The sequence below is a fragment of the Chionomys nivalis genome, chromosome 10, assembly GCF_950005125.1.
Source record: "Chionomys nivalis chromosome 10, mChiNiv1.1, whole genome shotgun sequence".
In the NCBI taxonomy this organism is placed as follows: domain Eukaryota; kingdom Metazoa; phylum Chordata; class Mammalia; order Rodentia; family Cricetidae; genus Chionomys; species Chionomys nivalis.
In genome coordinates, this window is record NC_080095.1 from 77,997,708 (window position 1) to 78,011,653 (window position 13,946).

General features: G+C 34.2%; 1 protein-coding gene across 11 annotated transcripts in view; it reads right to left on the reverse strand.

Moving 5' to 3' along the window:
* The window catches only part of Dgkb (diacylglycerol kinase beta), a 592,477-nt gene that overhangs the window by 260,170 nt on the left and 318,361 nt on the right, over positions 1 to 13,946 (reverse strand). The gene's annotated exons all lie outside the window — the stretch shown is intronic.

Genomic DNA, 13,946 nt, shown 5'->3' on the forward strand with positions numbered 1-13,946 from the left:
GCCATAACGCACATAGCCTTCTGACCCATCTCCAGTAATGGAAAAAGCCAGCAAAGAGAAGGACACAAAGAAATCTTGACAATTTTAACTCATCTCTCGGATGCTAAATACAACAGTTCTGAGCCCTAATGGGTACCACTTTTTTTTGGTAATCCAGTCATTCTCTCTAAGACAAGAGTTACACTGGATGTGTGAGACTGGCAGAGGGCTGTAACCCAAGTTTTGGAGTACAGGCCCATTTAGACCATTATTAAACAGTCCTATTATTCCAAGTAAGGAGATACTTTCCCATTCTCCAGCAACACATAATTAATCACTCAAATGAGAAACTAATATATTTACCAATCTTTTTAATAGAAAAGAGCTTTTGTGATTCAATTCTAAGTTTGCTTCAGAGTGAAGACAAAAGAAAAAGAAAACTAACACAAAAGAAATAAAGAAGTTGTATATTTGAGGGAATCTTGAAAACACTAATCAAGGATTAAAAGTCTAATGAATTAAATGAAAAGGCAAATGTGTTTGCTCATGAATAACAAAGCACAAGGCCCAACAAGAGGATCCAAGGGCTGCAGATGGCATAGAGGCTCTCTCTGCAAGACAGAGCAACTATTTAGATACATCTTACACTTTAGCAATTGTCAAATAACTGAATTTATTTTACAAGAAAAAGGGTATAAAATTGTAGATAGATGAGTATTGCAAGAACATTTACAATAAAAATCACTGAGAACACTCTCTGTTGATTGATTTTCTAACACATAATTTTAAAACAAAAATAAAACATGGACAACATAGTGGACATTTTAAACGTAAAGTTTGCATATTTTGTAGCAATTTTACAAATGCTAATATGACTTAGTAACATTTTAGGTTACATATCTGTCTTAATGGTGTTACAAAGTTATATGGAAAGTTAAACTTGAATTTCTGTGATACATATGCTCTTTGATCAGTAATTGTTTTTAAAAAGCGTTGGTCTTTATTCCTACTTAATGTAAAATGACCACGAAGAACCAACTAACTGCAAAAATCCAACAAATAATTACACAAAAGCAAAAGCATAGAACTCAAAGCTAAGAGAGTGAATGGTTGACACTTCTGGCCCATTGGGAGAACATCGTTGAATTCGTTTTTATTTGAATTATTTGGTTTTTTCCTATTGCAAATCATGTAGGGTGATTTTCTGTAAAGTAAGTACTTTTGCAATAAAAATCTCAAAAAGCAACTTAAGCTTGATAGAGAAATAGAAATAGGAGAAGGAAACCAAAGAATATTTAAGTAGAAGGAATTTAATTGAGTAAACTCCTAATGTAGAAGATTATCATGCCAACGAGCCAAAGATAAACTTAGTATTATCTCCATCTCCAAGATACTCAGGCAACTGACCACTTAGTAAAAGGAGAGGGAAATAAAAACAAGTGCGGAACACTGCAGGCTTTCTCCCTTTGAATGGATTCCACCACAAAGAGAGCTGGCCTGTGCAGGGCAAGGCTGGGACTGGACAAGTGCAGCAGGTGTTCATTTGGATGAGAATTCAGCCCAAATTTGCTAGAGACTCTGAAACTCTGGCACTGCCCCAAGGGGCCTGAAGGAATACTGCCAGCTGCCGCCAACTTGCTCAGCAGCCATTATTTTAGAGATACGTATGACTCTCTAATGAAAAATAAAGTAAGGAAATGCAAACATGGCATTTTAATTTTACCCATTCTGCCCCCATGTTGAGGGAACAACTCAAATCAGCTTCACTTCACCTTCTGAGCTCAGGTAACTGATTTCAGAGCAGGTTTTGAATTCCAGGCCATTGTGTCTTTCAACAAATTGGTTTTGTATCAAGAGCCACAGCTTTCTTATATTTAGAGGAAATACATCCACTCTGTTGTGCTGGAGACGAAATGCAGTGATTCCACACAGCAAATTTTATTTAGTCAGGATGCTCCTGTGATTCATGAACATGCTAGAACATTGCTGACAGTAAATTTGATGCTAAAGCATGCTTATTATATTGAATAATTTTTAAGTATACATTTTCTGGCTTTTAAGTTGATTTCATTATTTCCTTAACTTATAAAGTATTATTTTAAGTTAATTTTATTTTAAGCTAAATTTAAGAAGTAAAAAGTAAATATATCAACTCCATTAAAGCAAAATAAATTTACTGTTCAGTTTTATTTAAGCAGTAACTACAGTGTGCTTTTTGAATGGATGTAGTTATCCATGTATAAGTACATATTAAATAAAAGAATTTTTATATATGAATGCATATTCAGTTTCTAACCATGTCTATTTTAGTTATTTTTTCCTTGATGTTTTTCTACAATGTTATTTCTATTTCTATATTGTTACAATCAAATTGCCCTAAATGAGTGACAATTTTGTATAGTATGATGACAAACTGCTATTAGCATTTCATTATTTTTTATTTTGCGATTTTCCACAATTTAGAGCAGTTCACTTAAGTTTGTTATGGTCATGTAATTTTTCTGTGGCCATGTTATAGAACAGAGTGACACGCGTGAAATAAGAATTATATGTAACTTGGTGGGAATGCAAACTTGCATAGCTACTTTGATGTGTGTGTTATTTTATGAGAAATTAGGAAACAACCTACCTGATTTGTATTTCAATGTTTAGAGTGAAATGGTTCAATTAAGATTAAATATATTTACATTATTAATTTATTTTCATGTGTGTGTGTTTTCATAGTACAGGAAAACTCAGTTGGTTCTTTCCTTCCACCAGTATGGTCCAGAGCTTGCATTCTGATCATAAGGCTTGGTAGCAAGTACATTTATCTGACAATCCATGTAATTAGCCTTCTTTATTTGATTTATGAACTCTGTATCATAAGTCATCAAACAGAACAGCTACAACAGAACCTTGAGTATACATGTCTATATGTAGATAATAGGCAGTCATGTTCTGTCTACCTGTAAGGAATACTTCCTGAAAGATCCAAGCTTTATTATAGGAATACTGTTCAAACAGGATTATATTCTTTATATTTAAAATAATTTTATTTATAGTTTGATTGATTTGAATAAGAGATCTCAAAATGATAGCTCATTGCATGTTTACTTAGCTTTCATTTCATTTGGATAGCCATCTGCCCGACGCGTAACAAATGAATCCCGGGTGGCTTGGTAAATGCTAGTGGGTGTCCAAGTACTATTTTTTTTTTATTCACCACCACCACAACCTTGCTTACAAGTAGATATAATTCCCGGAAAAAAATACTAAATAATCTGAAAACGTGATGATAAAAACATTGTTTAGAACTTCAACCTCTGTGGGGAAGGGTGTGCTCCAGGAAATATCAGTATTAGTGACAAACTATTGTCAGCAATGGCACTTACTGCTACAATGCCTACAGTTCTGTGCAAGGACAGAAAGGGCCAGTCAGTCATCTCCAATTCCTTCTGCTGCATTCGTTCAACTAACTCTGCCCTTTCTCTGTGTTCTGTAAGTATACCTCCATTTTCAGACTGACTTTCTGGAGCAAAGCACAATATGAAACAAAACTGTAGTTCCTAATGGTCTATGAAGAGACAGGAGGGGAAGAAAAGAATATCACTTATCCAGAACACACCTTGTAGAGAAATATCAAAGAGAATAAAATAAATACCAAGATGGCTGCACAATGGAAGAGAAACCAGATAGTTCAAAATTAAAGCCTAGAGAGACTAGAGAATGGACAGGAGAAAGGTCCACATTACAGCAATATCAAAAGAAAACATGAATAAAAATTAAACATTCTGCTGGAGCCCATCTATCAAATTCAAATATTGTCCAAAATAGCCTTCAAATTTCGTTTCTGTAGAAGCTGCTCAGATGTTTCATTTGTTCATCCATTTTGTAGTTTTAAATATTTAAAACAGTTGTTCTGTGAAACCTGTAACAAATGCGTTTATTTTTCCTGACAAAATGTACCAGGAAAAGAAACGTATAAAATAGTGCAGACTTGAGCACTCAGGTGACAGCTCAAGGTGTGAAGTGCTGGCCATGTAAGTGCGATGAACAGAGCTCAATTTGAATGATTTGGTTTCATACCAGGAAAAACAGTTGACCAGCTAGACTAGCTGAAAGGAAGAATTCTGGGTTCAAATTAATGTTTTTTCCTTAATATCTATCTATCTATCTATCTATCTATCTATCTATCTATCTATCTATCTATCTATCTATCTATCTATCTATCTACCGATTCACCCTTCCTTCCTTCCTTTCTTCCATCCATCTAGCTATCCATAATCAAATAAAAAAAAATCAGAACATAAGCCTCTGCTTATGGGTAAATGTATGTTCATCTGTACAGACATGTATTTTCATACAATTATGATCACACATCAACACATTCAATGCTTACATACGCATATGTAAATACAGGCATGAGTAGGTATTCGGTTTTATCTTGGAGTTGATTGTCTACTCTTCTCTTGACAGATATTTGGTTATTCTTGACAGTCCATGAGATAAAATATTTTCAAAGACTCTCTAAGCCTGATGACTTTCCCAGGTCTGACTTTAATCTTCATTGACTAAGAGTATTTCATACAGGGCTAACAGGAAGAAATTTCATGCCTCTACCATATCCAAAAGCCCATGGCTGAGGTGGTGATAGGGAATCTTTTAGTTTATAATTTAGACGATAATTACCTTGTCAAATTGCTTTCTAAATGCCTATGTTTATACCTATAGACTTGTCCTGGTCATGACACATAAATAAACTCTATAGTAATTAATCCATGCCACAAAATTTTATACTCAAAGTTTGGTATGGAAGAACTCTTCACCATCCCGTCATTCTTCTATTCTGTAAATAAAGTTCTAGAAGCCTAGTCACATATAAACATGTTTAGATAGGGTTGGCTTACTTTTATTTTATAATATCTTATTTCTGATTGCTGAATATCTAAGTGATTTAATATTAACGTGCTCCTACTGGTAACCCCCAAATAAGAATCAGTGTTCACCACAAAAAGTCAGAATAGTTGTCAACATGTGAAAATTATTTTGATAGTCTATATTCAATAGTAGTACATATAAACAAAGTTTTAGGAGCACAATACCACAGTCAAACTTGAATGAATTCGAAAATATAATTTTAGTTTTGCACATTGTAGTATGTTGTGTTAACCATAGTCAAATTTGAGAAAATTAGAACCATCTTTGTGCATTTATGCAATCATGATCATTTTTAACAAATACACTTAGAATGTTTATTTTATGCAGACTTTGAGGGGCATATTTAGCAACTCTGAATGCAAGTTTTATATTAGATTTTGCAAAGTAGTTCTAGGATTGAATTCCAAATATTTACAAAATTTTATTTGTTTAAATAAGTTATGAATTGTAAATGGACTTTCAGGCTCTATATTTCCATTTGAAGACAAAAGGAAAAGATAGTAATCCAAACTTGATACATCAATACATGCTAAAAATACAAAGTCTTCTACAGTTATGATGTCTTGCATCATGGAAAGTTCATACAAAACAAAACTGTAACCCAGAGGAACTAGACTGAATTTTCACCTTAGACCCATTCCATCATCTAATATCATATATGTAAACCTGTGTATAGCTAAAAAGTTATTTTAGAACAAAAGTCTCAGTTTACTTGTTTAAACTTCTCTGAAGGTTTAAATGTATTAAAGTGCTTTAGACAAAGTTATAAGGAAATATTCCTCCTTGTTGGACTGGTACACAAATAAAATATGGTGGGCTTTAAAATTTTGCTTTTAAGATATTTTTTCATTATATTAATTTATCATATATTCATGTATTATTTTATAAATTAATTAGACATCTGATGTTTTACTCAAGACATATGAACAACGTGAACAAATCTCCTTTTAATTTTTGAAATGTAGTATATTGTCTGACATTTGATGATTGAATTGAAGCTCACACTGCCCCAGAGATAAAAAATAAATCCAATTTTATAATATAACAATGCAAAATTAAACTAAGCATTCATATTTTACATTCGTCAAATTAGTAATGGAGTCCCTTAGAAAGGGAACTGGCTTCACAAAGTATTAAGGGGTGTGTTGGATTGAAATGTTTTGCAAGACAAAACACCATTCGCTTTCTACCAAGTATGTAAAGCAAACAGAAAGATGAGAGCTCCTTTGATGTTTGCAGATTTTCAGAACAACACATTTATAAAGCACTACCTTGCTTCCATGAGACTTAGTTAAACCAGTTTTTACCAGTAAACTATCTGCTGTTCTTTTCCTCTAATATTGGAAAAGGGAAAACATCGAGAAGCAACATTTAAGATCACTAGCATCTGCAAGCGTAATGGGTGTGTGATTCATGATGTTATATTCAACATTAGTTACACTTGATCAGTAATACTCCTCCAAACTTCTGGCAAAAGCAGAGTTAATGATGAGTATTTTAAATTAAACTTATTGACATTGTTGACATCATCACAATCAAATTATCGGTTCTTTATATCCTAAAAGAAAACTTCAGCAATTATGTTCCAATGTGTTTCACGTTGACCCCTAAGGTCTTGATGGAGTGTTCACTAATCACCGACACCATGGAATTCAGAGACAAATTCTTCCTGAGACACACAATGGGGGCACTTTAATAAATGAACACATAAGAATCTATAATACCATTACACAAAGAGAACCACAATAATGGTCAACACATGGCTTTTTAAAATGCATTATTTGTCACTAAGTAGAATGCCATTATAACAAGAAACCTTTTGTGCTTTAAAAGGGTATGTTTCTCAGTAAAATATTTATGCTTCTAGAAATTACCAGACTGTATAGCTCACCTACAACAATTTCACTTTTATTACATATAAATTGTAAATTATTTCTCCTACATTATTAATGCAGTGGAAAAGAGACTTATTCAGGCTATCGTCTTCTCAAAGGGCTGCAAATAGATGAAACAGAACCAAGATGACAATCTCAGCATTTAAAATACACACATGATAATTCAAACAAATGTTATGACATTTAGGATAATGAACCCCTTCATTTATCCTACTATCTGGTATGAGTTTTATTTCACATATAAGGAGTCAGAACAGATGTCCAAATATTATAATGCCAAAAGAAAGTTAGGACATATCTTCATTAGTACCCTTGGAGCAGCCTCAGTGTCTTATTAAAACAGCCACTAAAGACCTTAGAAACAGAGCGAGAGAAAACATTCTCCAGACAAGAACAGTGAAGCTCGGAGAAAATGCTTTGAACCATGTGAACCACATGACATTGACATACCTAATCTCTGCAATCAGAAAATGAATCACTGCAAATTTGTTACTAAAGACCCCTCATCCAGGGGGAAAACAGTTTGGTAGTCATTAAAGAGAAAAACTGAGGTTAAAAATTATTGGAGACTTTTTGGAGTGAATTAATTCTAATCAATATGTTTATTGACTACACAGTGAACTAATGACTTCCTTAAATAATGTGGGTACCCATTATTGCTGACACTCAAATTAATATTTAACCTAACAACATGTATGCTTTTTAAAATTTTCCTGAAGTAGCGTTTTCTTGTCTTTACTTTAAATGCAGAGCCTGTGTTTTATCAAACAAGTACATGCTGTTTCTTTCTCTATTTACAATGTAAATTGTAAAAGCAATGTCCATATGGTCAAATGTTTAATAACTGCTTGGAGCAGTTTGTGTATGGATTTATGAACAAAGATCAATCTAGTAGCATATAAAACAAGGGAAGATATGGATGAGTACAAAGGGCCTTCTATTTCTGTACCAAAATGTTTTTTGGGTTTCTTTCATACAGAATATTGATTAAGTAATCTATAACATAATATATATGAACATATTATATTATATATAATTTATATAGCAGTTTCTATAAAGGCACAATTATTATATATGGTTATTTTTATAAAACTTACTTTGAGGTTATTTCTTAAAGAAGGTTTAATAACCACCTGCTATGTCACACATCAAATTAGATTCTTAGATGATAAAATTAATTCTAATCTATGTCTGTACTTAGTAAAGTTACACTTATAAAGATCTTTAATAACTTAGCTTTCATAAAACTTAATGCGAAGAATCAGAGATTCTTCCAGAGAATGGATATTACCCTGAAATTCTTTTCTTTCACATTAATAGTGAAAATTGAAAAAAAGAGTAGAGTTCCTTCAAATATTCATAATAATTTGATGACTAGTGCATTGTTTTGGTTATTTTTCAGGCCCGTATGCAGAGAATGAAGAGTCAACACATTAGTAGTAATGCATTTCTAAACATACGTGAGGAAGCTTCCAGATAAATTTCAGAAGGTACATGGTAAGAAAGTGAAGACCCTCAGTTTCATTACTAGCCTTATACTAAGACTGTTGGACTTTGTAGATAATGCTACATGGGATTCTAAAACTCCATTTTCCCTTTCACCAGAGAGACACTTTTTAGACAGCTTTACTATACTCCTGAGTTCTTCAAATAGTCGTTGATAGAGTGGATCAATATAGTGCTCGGTACAGAGCAGCCAGGCAACAGAAACTATCAGAGGACCCACTGTGTGACAGAGAGTACAACCTGGTGGGAGATCCTAGACAGGAAGCAGAGCATTCCCATGTCACCCTGAAGAGTAATCACTCACCAACTTCCTGAAGGATGTTATTACTATTAATTTATTGACAAGACTGAGCCCATCAATTTTGGTTAAATCGTGCAAAATAGTGCAAAATCAGTTAGTAGTCTGAATAGTTCTATTGCTTCCGTCTACTCTTGATGGATGACATTATTTGCATACTATTGGGATGCTAAAAAATTGACTTCATTTATGGACTGTCATTCTTAGAAAGACCATTGGTACTCTAATACTATCAAAACCTAAACAGAACCTCCCAGGATGACTTATCAGGTAAAGGTGCCTGCTAAAGTACCACGACCTGAGTTCAATCCCTGAGACACACATAGTAGAAATGGAAAAGAGATCCGTACATTGCTATCCTCTATTCTACGTATGTGTGTCATGGAATGCACACTCTCCCAATAAAAATATACAGAAATAAATACATGAATATAAAATGCTGTTAGGCATAATGTATGTTGTACATTCATCTCAATGAATATTAACATATATTTAAGAAGCCTATAACTATTTAGATGTTTTGGATCATTTTTCTCATTAAGGTCTTCTAATTTAAAAATATGTGATAAATACATACCCTTTTCCTAGCTTTGGATAGAATATTAATTTCACCTTAATTTTAGGCAAGAACTTTTTATAGCAAATAAATATTGTTTTGGATAAGCAAGTTTATCTTCTTACACATTTCCCTTAGTAACATTAATTAAAGATGCTGACATTGCTGAAATGTGTTTAAATCTCATTAGCGTATATTCATAAATGCAAGTGCCCCATTTCTTAAATTGCTTTTTTAAAGGTATATGAGTACAGCCAACTTAATTAACATATAGTGTTATATAATCATACCAATACATTTTTTTACAATAGGATAAATAACAAACCATGGAATTTGAAAAACTTGAAAAGTAATTAGAAATTCAAGTTTATAGACTGAAAAATGAAGTAACTTTCCCAGAGTTCCAGTGGAACCAAGAGCAGAATGGAAGCTTTCTTATTTAAGGTTAAGGCATCTTTTTCTATATGATGATAATTTTTTATTGAGTTCCATTGTAAGCACTTTTCAGGAATTGTCAGTTTAATGGGTATTTTCCAAAAATATATACCATTCTATCAATTACATGTTAGAGCTTTTTATACACTAATAAACTTCTTGCCAGGAAATAAAAGAAAGCCAATCTCATCTGGAATTGTATGAAACAATATTAATTCCTATAGACAAAATTTACTTATAATTTATATTGTGGTACAGTTTCTTAACTCACATTAAGGGTTCTTTGGTCCATATGTAATGGAAAGCTTGTAATTGGTGGGGTGTTGAGAGAGCTGCGGGCCTCTTCCCACAGCCCAGCTCCCTCATGGTTAGCTTTATACCCAAAATAACAACACACTCATTGTATTCTTTTAAATACTGCTTGGCCCATTTCTATTCATGTGTGTAGCACCCCAAGGTGTGCTTACCGGGAAGATTCTAGCCTACGTCCATCCTGGGTCAGAGCTTCATAGTGTCTGCCGGGGAGAGGGGAGCATGGCATCTGCTCCAGAGAGCAGAGCTGTCGAGTCTGAGCTCACTTCCTCTTCCTCCCAGCATTCTGTTCTGTTTACTCCACCCACCTATGTTTTAACCTATGAGGGCCAAGCAGTTTCTTTATTACTTAACCAATGAAATCAACAGATTGATATATGACACTCCCACAACACTTCCCCTTTTTCTGTGCTACGTTGGGGAAGGGGTTTTGCTCTTATTTCCACAGGAGAAGAAAAATTGTGGATACCATCAAAATTAATAAAGGTTTGATTTTAAGAGGAGAAACCTCTTGGAAAGGAGAAATGAGAACTCATCCACAATGATGATATTCCTACAGGTGGTAAGAAAAACATATAGAATGGGGGCAGGGTTCTGTTCTTATCTCCACAGGAAAACACTCATCTTTGAAAAATTCAAGGAATCCTGGATGTTTGGATACTGACAGATGGAAAAATACCTGCCCAATAGGAACTATCAAGAAAACTGAATAAGTTGTGTAAGTAAAATATACTAAACCATATTTCTAAATTTATAGAGCTGGTTTTGAAGTTGGACTCTGGCTCAGTCCCTCTCCAATTCCAAGCCTGTTGGTAAGAGAAAAACCCAGAGTTTCTGGAGTTTCTGTCTCATGTCAAGAGCCATGATAGGGGACAGAAAGAAATATGAGTTTAGAAAACATCTTTGTTTTTCTTCATATCTATCATACTTTTCATTGAATATATCTATCATTCCTTTCATTGAATATATATATGTGTGTGTATATATGTCTATATGATTAATGTTTAAGTTTTTCACAATGAACAATGAGTTTTTCCTGAAGTGACATTTAAAGTTTCCAGGAAGAAGATGGGGCCCCATAACAACGACTCCACCTGGTTGATATGACGTCATGATACTGATAGCGCTACTACAAGACCTGTTTTGGGTACCAGCTGCACAAGACAATCCCAACTTGGTTAGCTGAAATGGTGCACATCTTATACAACATTCTGGCCAGACCTGCACAAAATACTCAGAGACTATTTGCAATTTTAAAAGACATTGATCTTGAAATTTAACCATCATTTTACTTTCACAGGATCCCCCAGAAAGAACGTCGCCCCCATGATAGCTGGAAGTAACTCTAGAGGATGACGTCCCCTCTCCCAGTAAAGTTTGCCCTTGGGTTTAGGGACATCATTTAGGGGTTGATTATAGTTGGTATACGGTTGAGGGTTGGGGAAGGAATTTTATAAGCTCAGGGATCATTTGGAAAAAAAAAAGAGGGATAATAGATTGGTACTTGTTGGTACTTGTGAGTTATTGTTTTGAGACAAATGTATTGGTATTGATTCTTATATATTGATACAAAGTGAAATTATATTGACTATTGTATGCATGCATGTTTCTACCTCTGTTTAAAAACATTTTTTATGTATTGACATATATTGTATTGATATATATTGTATATATTTACCATATTGCAGTGTACATTTCTACCTCTGATTAAGATACTTACATATTGCTTGTGTATTGATATATATTTACCATACTGCAAAGTATATTTGTACATTGTTTATATTTGGAGGTCATTGTCCTCATTTGTTTCACAGTTGTTTATTGTCTTAGTCTTTAAGTTAGATAGGTATTGAGAATTATATAGATCAATAGTATTCTAAGTTTGTCATTTATAATTAGACTAATCACGTTCTTTAGATACATAGAGATTATACTCAGTATAGATAGATAATCTTCAACCTCTTCAAAGAGCTGTAGAAAATGGCCTTTAATCTAACTCAGAGTTTTGTGGTAGTGAGACACAATTGCTCCTGGCAACACCGCTCTATTCCCGAGAGAATGTTGAGCACCAAAGACACTCCACCTGGAGCCTTTCCTCTTGGTTGAACTGGCCTTTGGGTAAAGAAATGCTCATACCTCAACCACTGACAGAAATACAGAGTCCGTGAATGGAAAAAACAGGACTGTCATATCCTGCCAAGACAGGGTAAGATAGTTTTGACAAGTTTCTTGCCTTTAAAAATGGTGTGTCAGTTATGTTAGGCCTTAGCCAAAGTTGGTTGCTTCAACGCTGCAAACGTGACCTTGGGTGATTGCCCAGGTAGCTAGTTGTCTCTGTGACTTGTTGCATGTTTTAGAAGTTGTTTGATTGCACTTCCTAATTACTCAGGTAACATTATTTCCCTTCTCAGATCTTCGATGGGGTTGAAGACTATATAAATGTAGTTACTTTCGACTCATGACTTAGCCAAGCTATTTATTATATAAGACCTAAGCTAGTTAGAATAGGATATTTGTACTTATTGTATATAATTTCATAGTAGGTTTAGAACTCTCTTACTTAAACAAAAGGGGGAGGTGTTGCGGGAGGTCCTTCCGCTCCTCCAGCCAATAGCCGCCGAGATACCAGCCCATTGGGGCATGGTCTCTTTCCCTTTAAAAAAGGCGGCTACTTCCCTCCTCTCTCTCTTTACTTCCTGCTCCGGTCCGGGCGACTAGACTTCTTCCTAATTGCGTGCGCAGAGGGCTGTTGTCTGGGACGGTGATCTGTAAGTTTATTCCCCTTTAAATAAATACCACCCTATTAATCACAATTCCAAACTGGTGTGGGATTGTTTATGACTTGTGCCTTCAGTGGGGAAAACATAAATGGGTCCCATGGAGATGAAAAGGAAAAATATATCTTAAGCACACAGTAAGCAGTAAAGAAATTCATGACTTTGGAAAGCCAATGCTAGAAGCTATTCAAATCTTGTCCCAGGGTAGTAGGACAAAGGCCACAACGATATTTTATTTTCTGTATGCTAAAAACATAAGTGATGTCATGTTAACTCAGATCTAGGGCTCATGACAATGAAAGGAAGATGTTTCTTCTTCCATAGGTTACCTCCCGAGGCCTGAAAATTAAATGCATTTCATCAGCATTGTGTCACTCGGGCATTCTGCTGACCCGTAAAGGATTACTCACAGTTAAAAATATCACTTCTCTCTCTCTTTGTCCTTATCTTAAATAGTTTATACCTTAAAATCGTGAGAGTACACTTTCATTTGCTATAAATTAACACTGGCTTTTTTGTTTTGTTTTCTTTTATTGTGTGTGTGTGTTTTAAGACAGGGTTATTTTGAGATTTATTAATTGTTATCATTTAACTGCATTTGCCTAGTTTATAAGCTCTTTGAAACGTTGTTGTTTTAATTAAAAACTGAAAGTTTTTCATATTGTACTTATTAAAATTCTAACTAAATTTTATATCCATATCATTAGCACTTAAAATTGCTCGTTTTCTTATTATTCATTTATTTATTCATTAGAAAATTGCTATATGTTTAGCATTAGACTTTTTTAAGATTAAAAAAATACATGTGTGAGTATGTTGGTGTTTATGCCACACCTGTGCCCATGGTAGCCAGAGACAGAACCAGATTCTCTGGACCTACAATACACAGATTTTTGTGAGCTGCCTGATGTTAGTGCTGTGACTCAAACCAGAGTGTTCTGTAAGAGAAGTAAGAGCTCAGAACAGATGGACATTTCTCCAGGCTCTGGTGAAGAGATTTTAAGCATAAAATTTCTTCTTCTTTTTCTACTTCTTCTTCTCCTCCTCCTCCCCCTCCTCCTCCTCCTCCTCCTTCTCTCTCTCTCTCTCTCTCAGCTATTGTCTTCTTCCCTCAAGTAAAATAACTGCACATACAAGTTATATTTCAAGTAACATTTTCATATATTTTGAAAAGTTTCATCTTTTAAATTCTTGTACCACCAACATTTTAAAATAGTACACAAGATCTTAAAGACAAGCTATCTAATGGGAATGTTCATGGTGCCTCA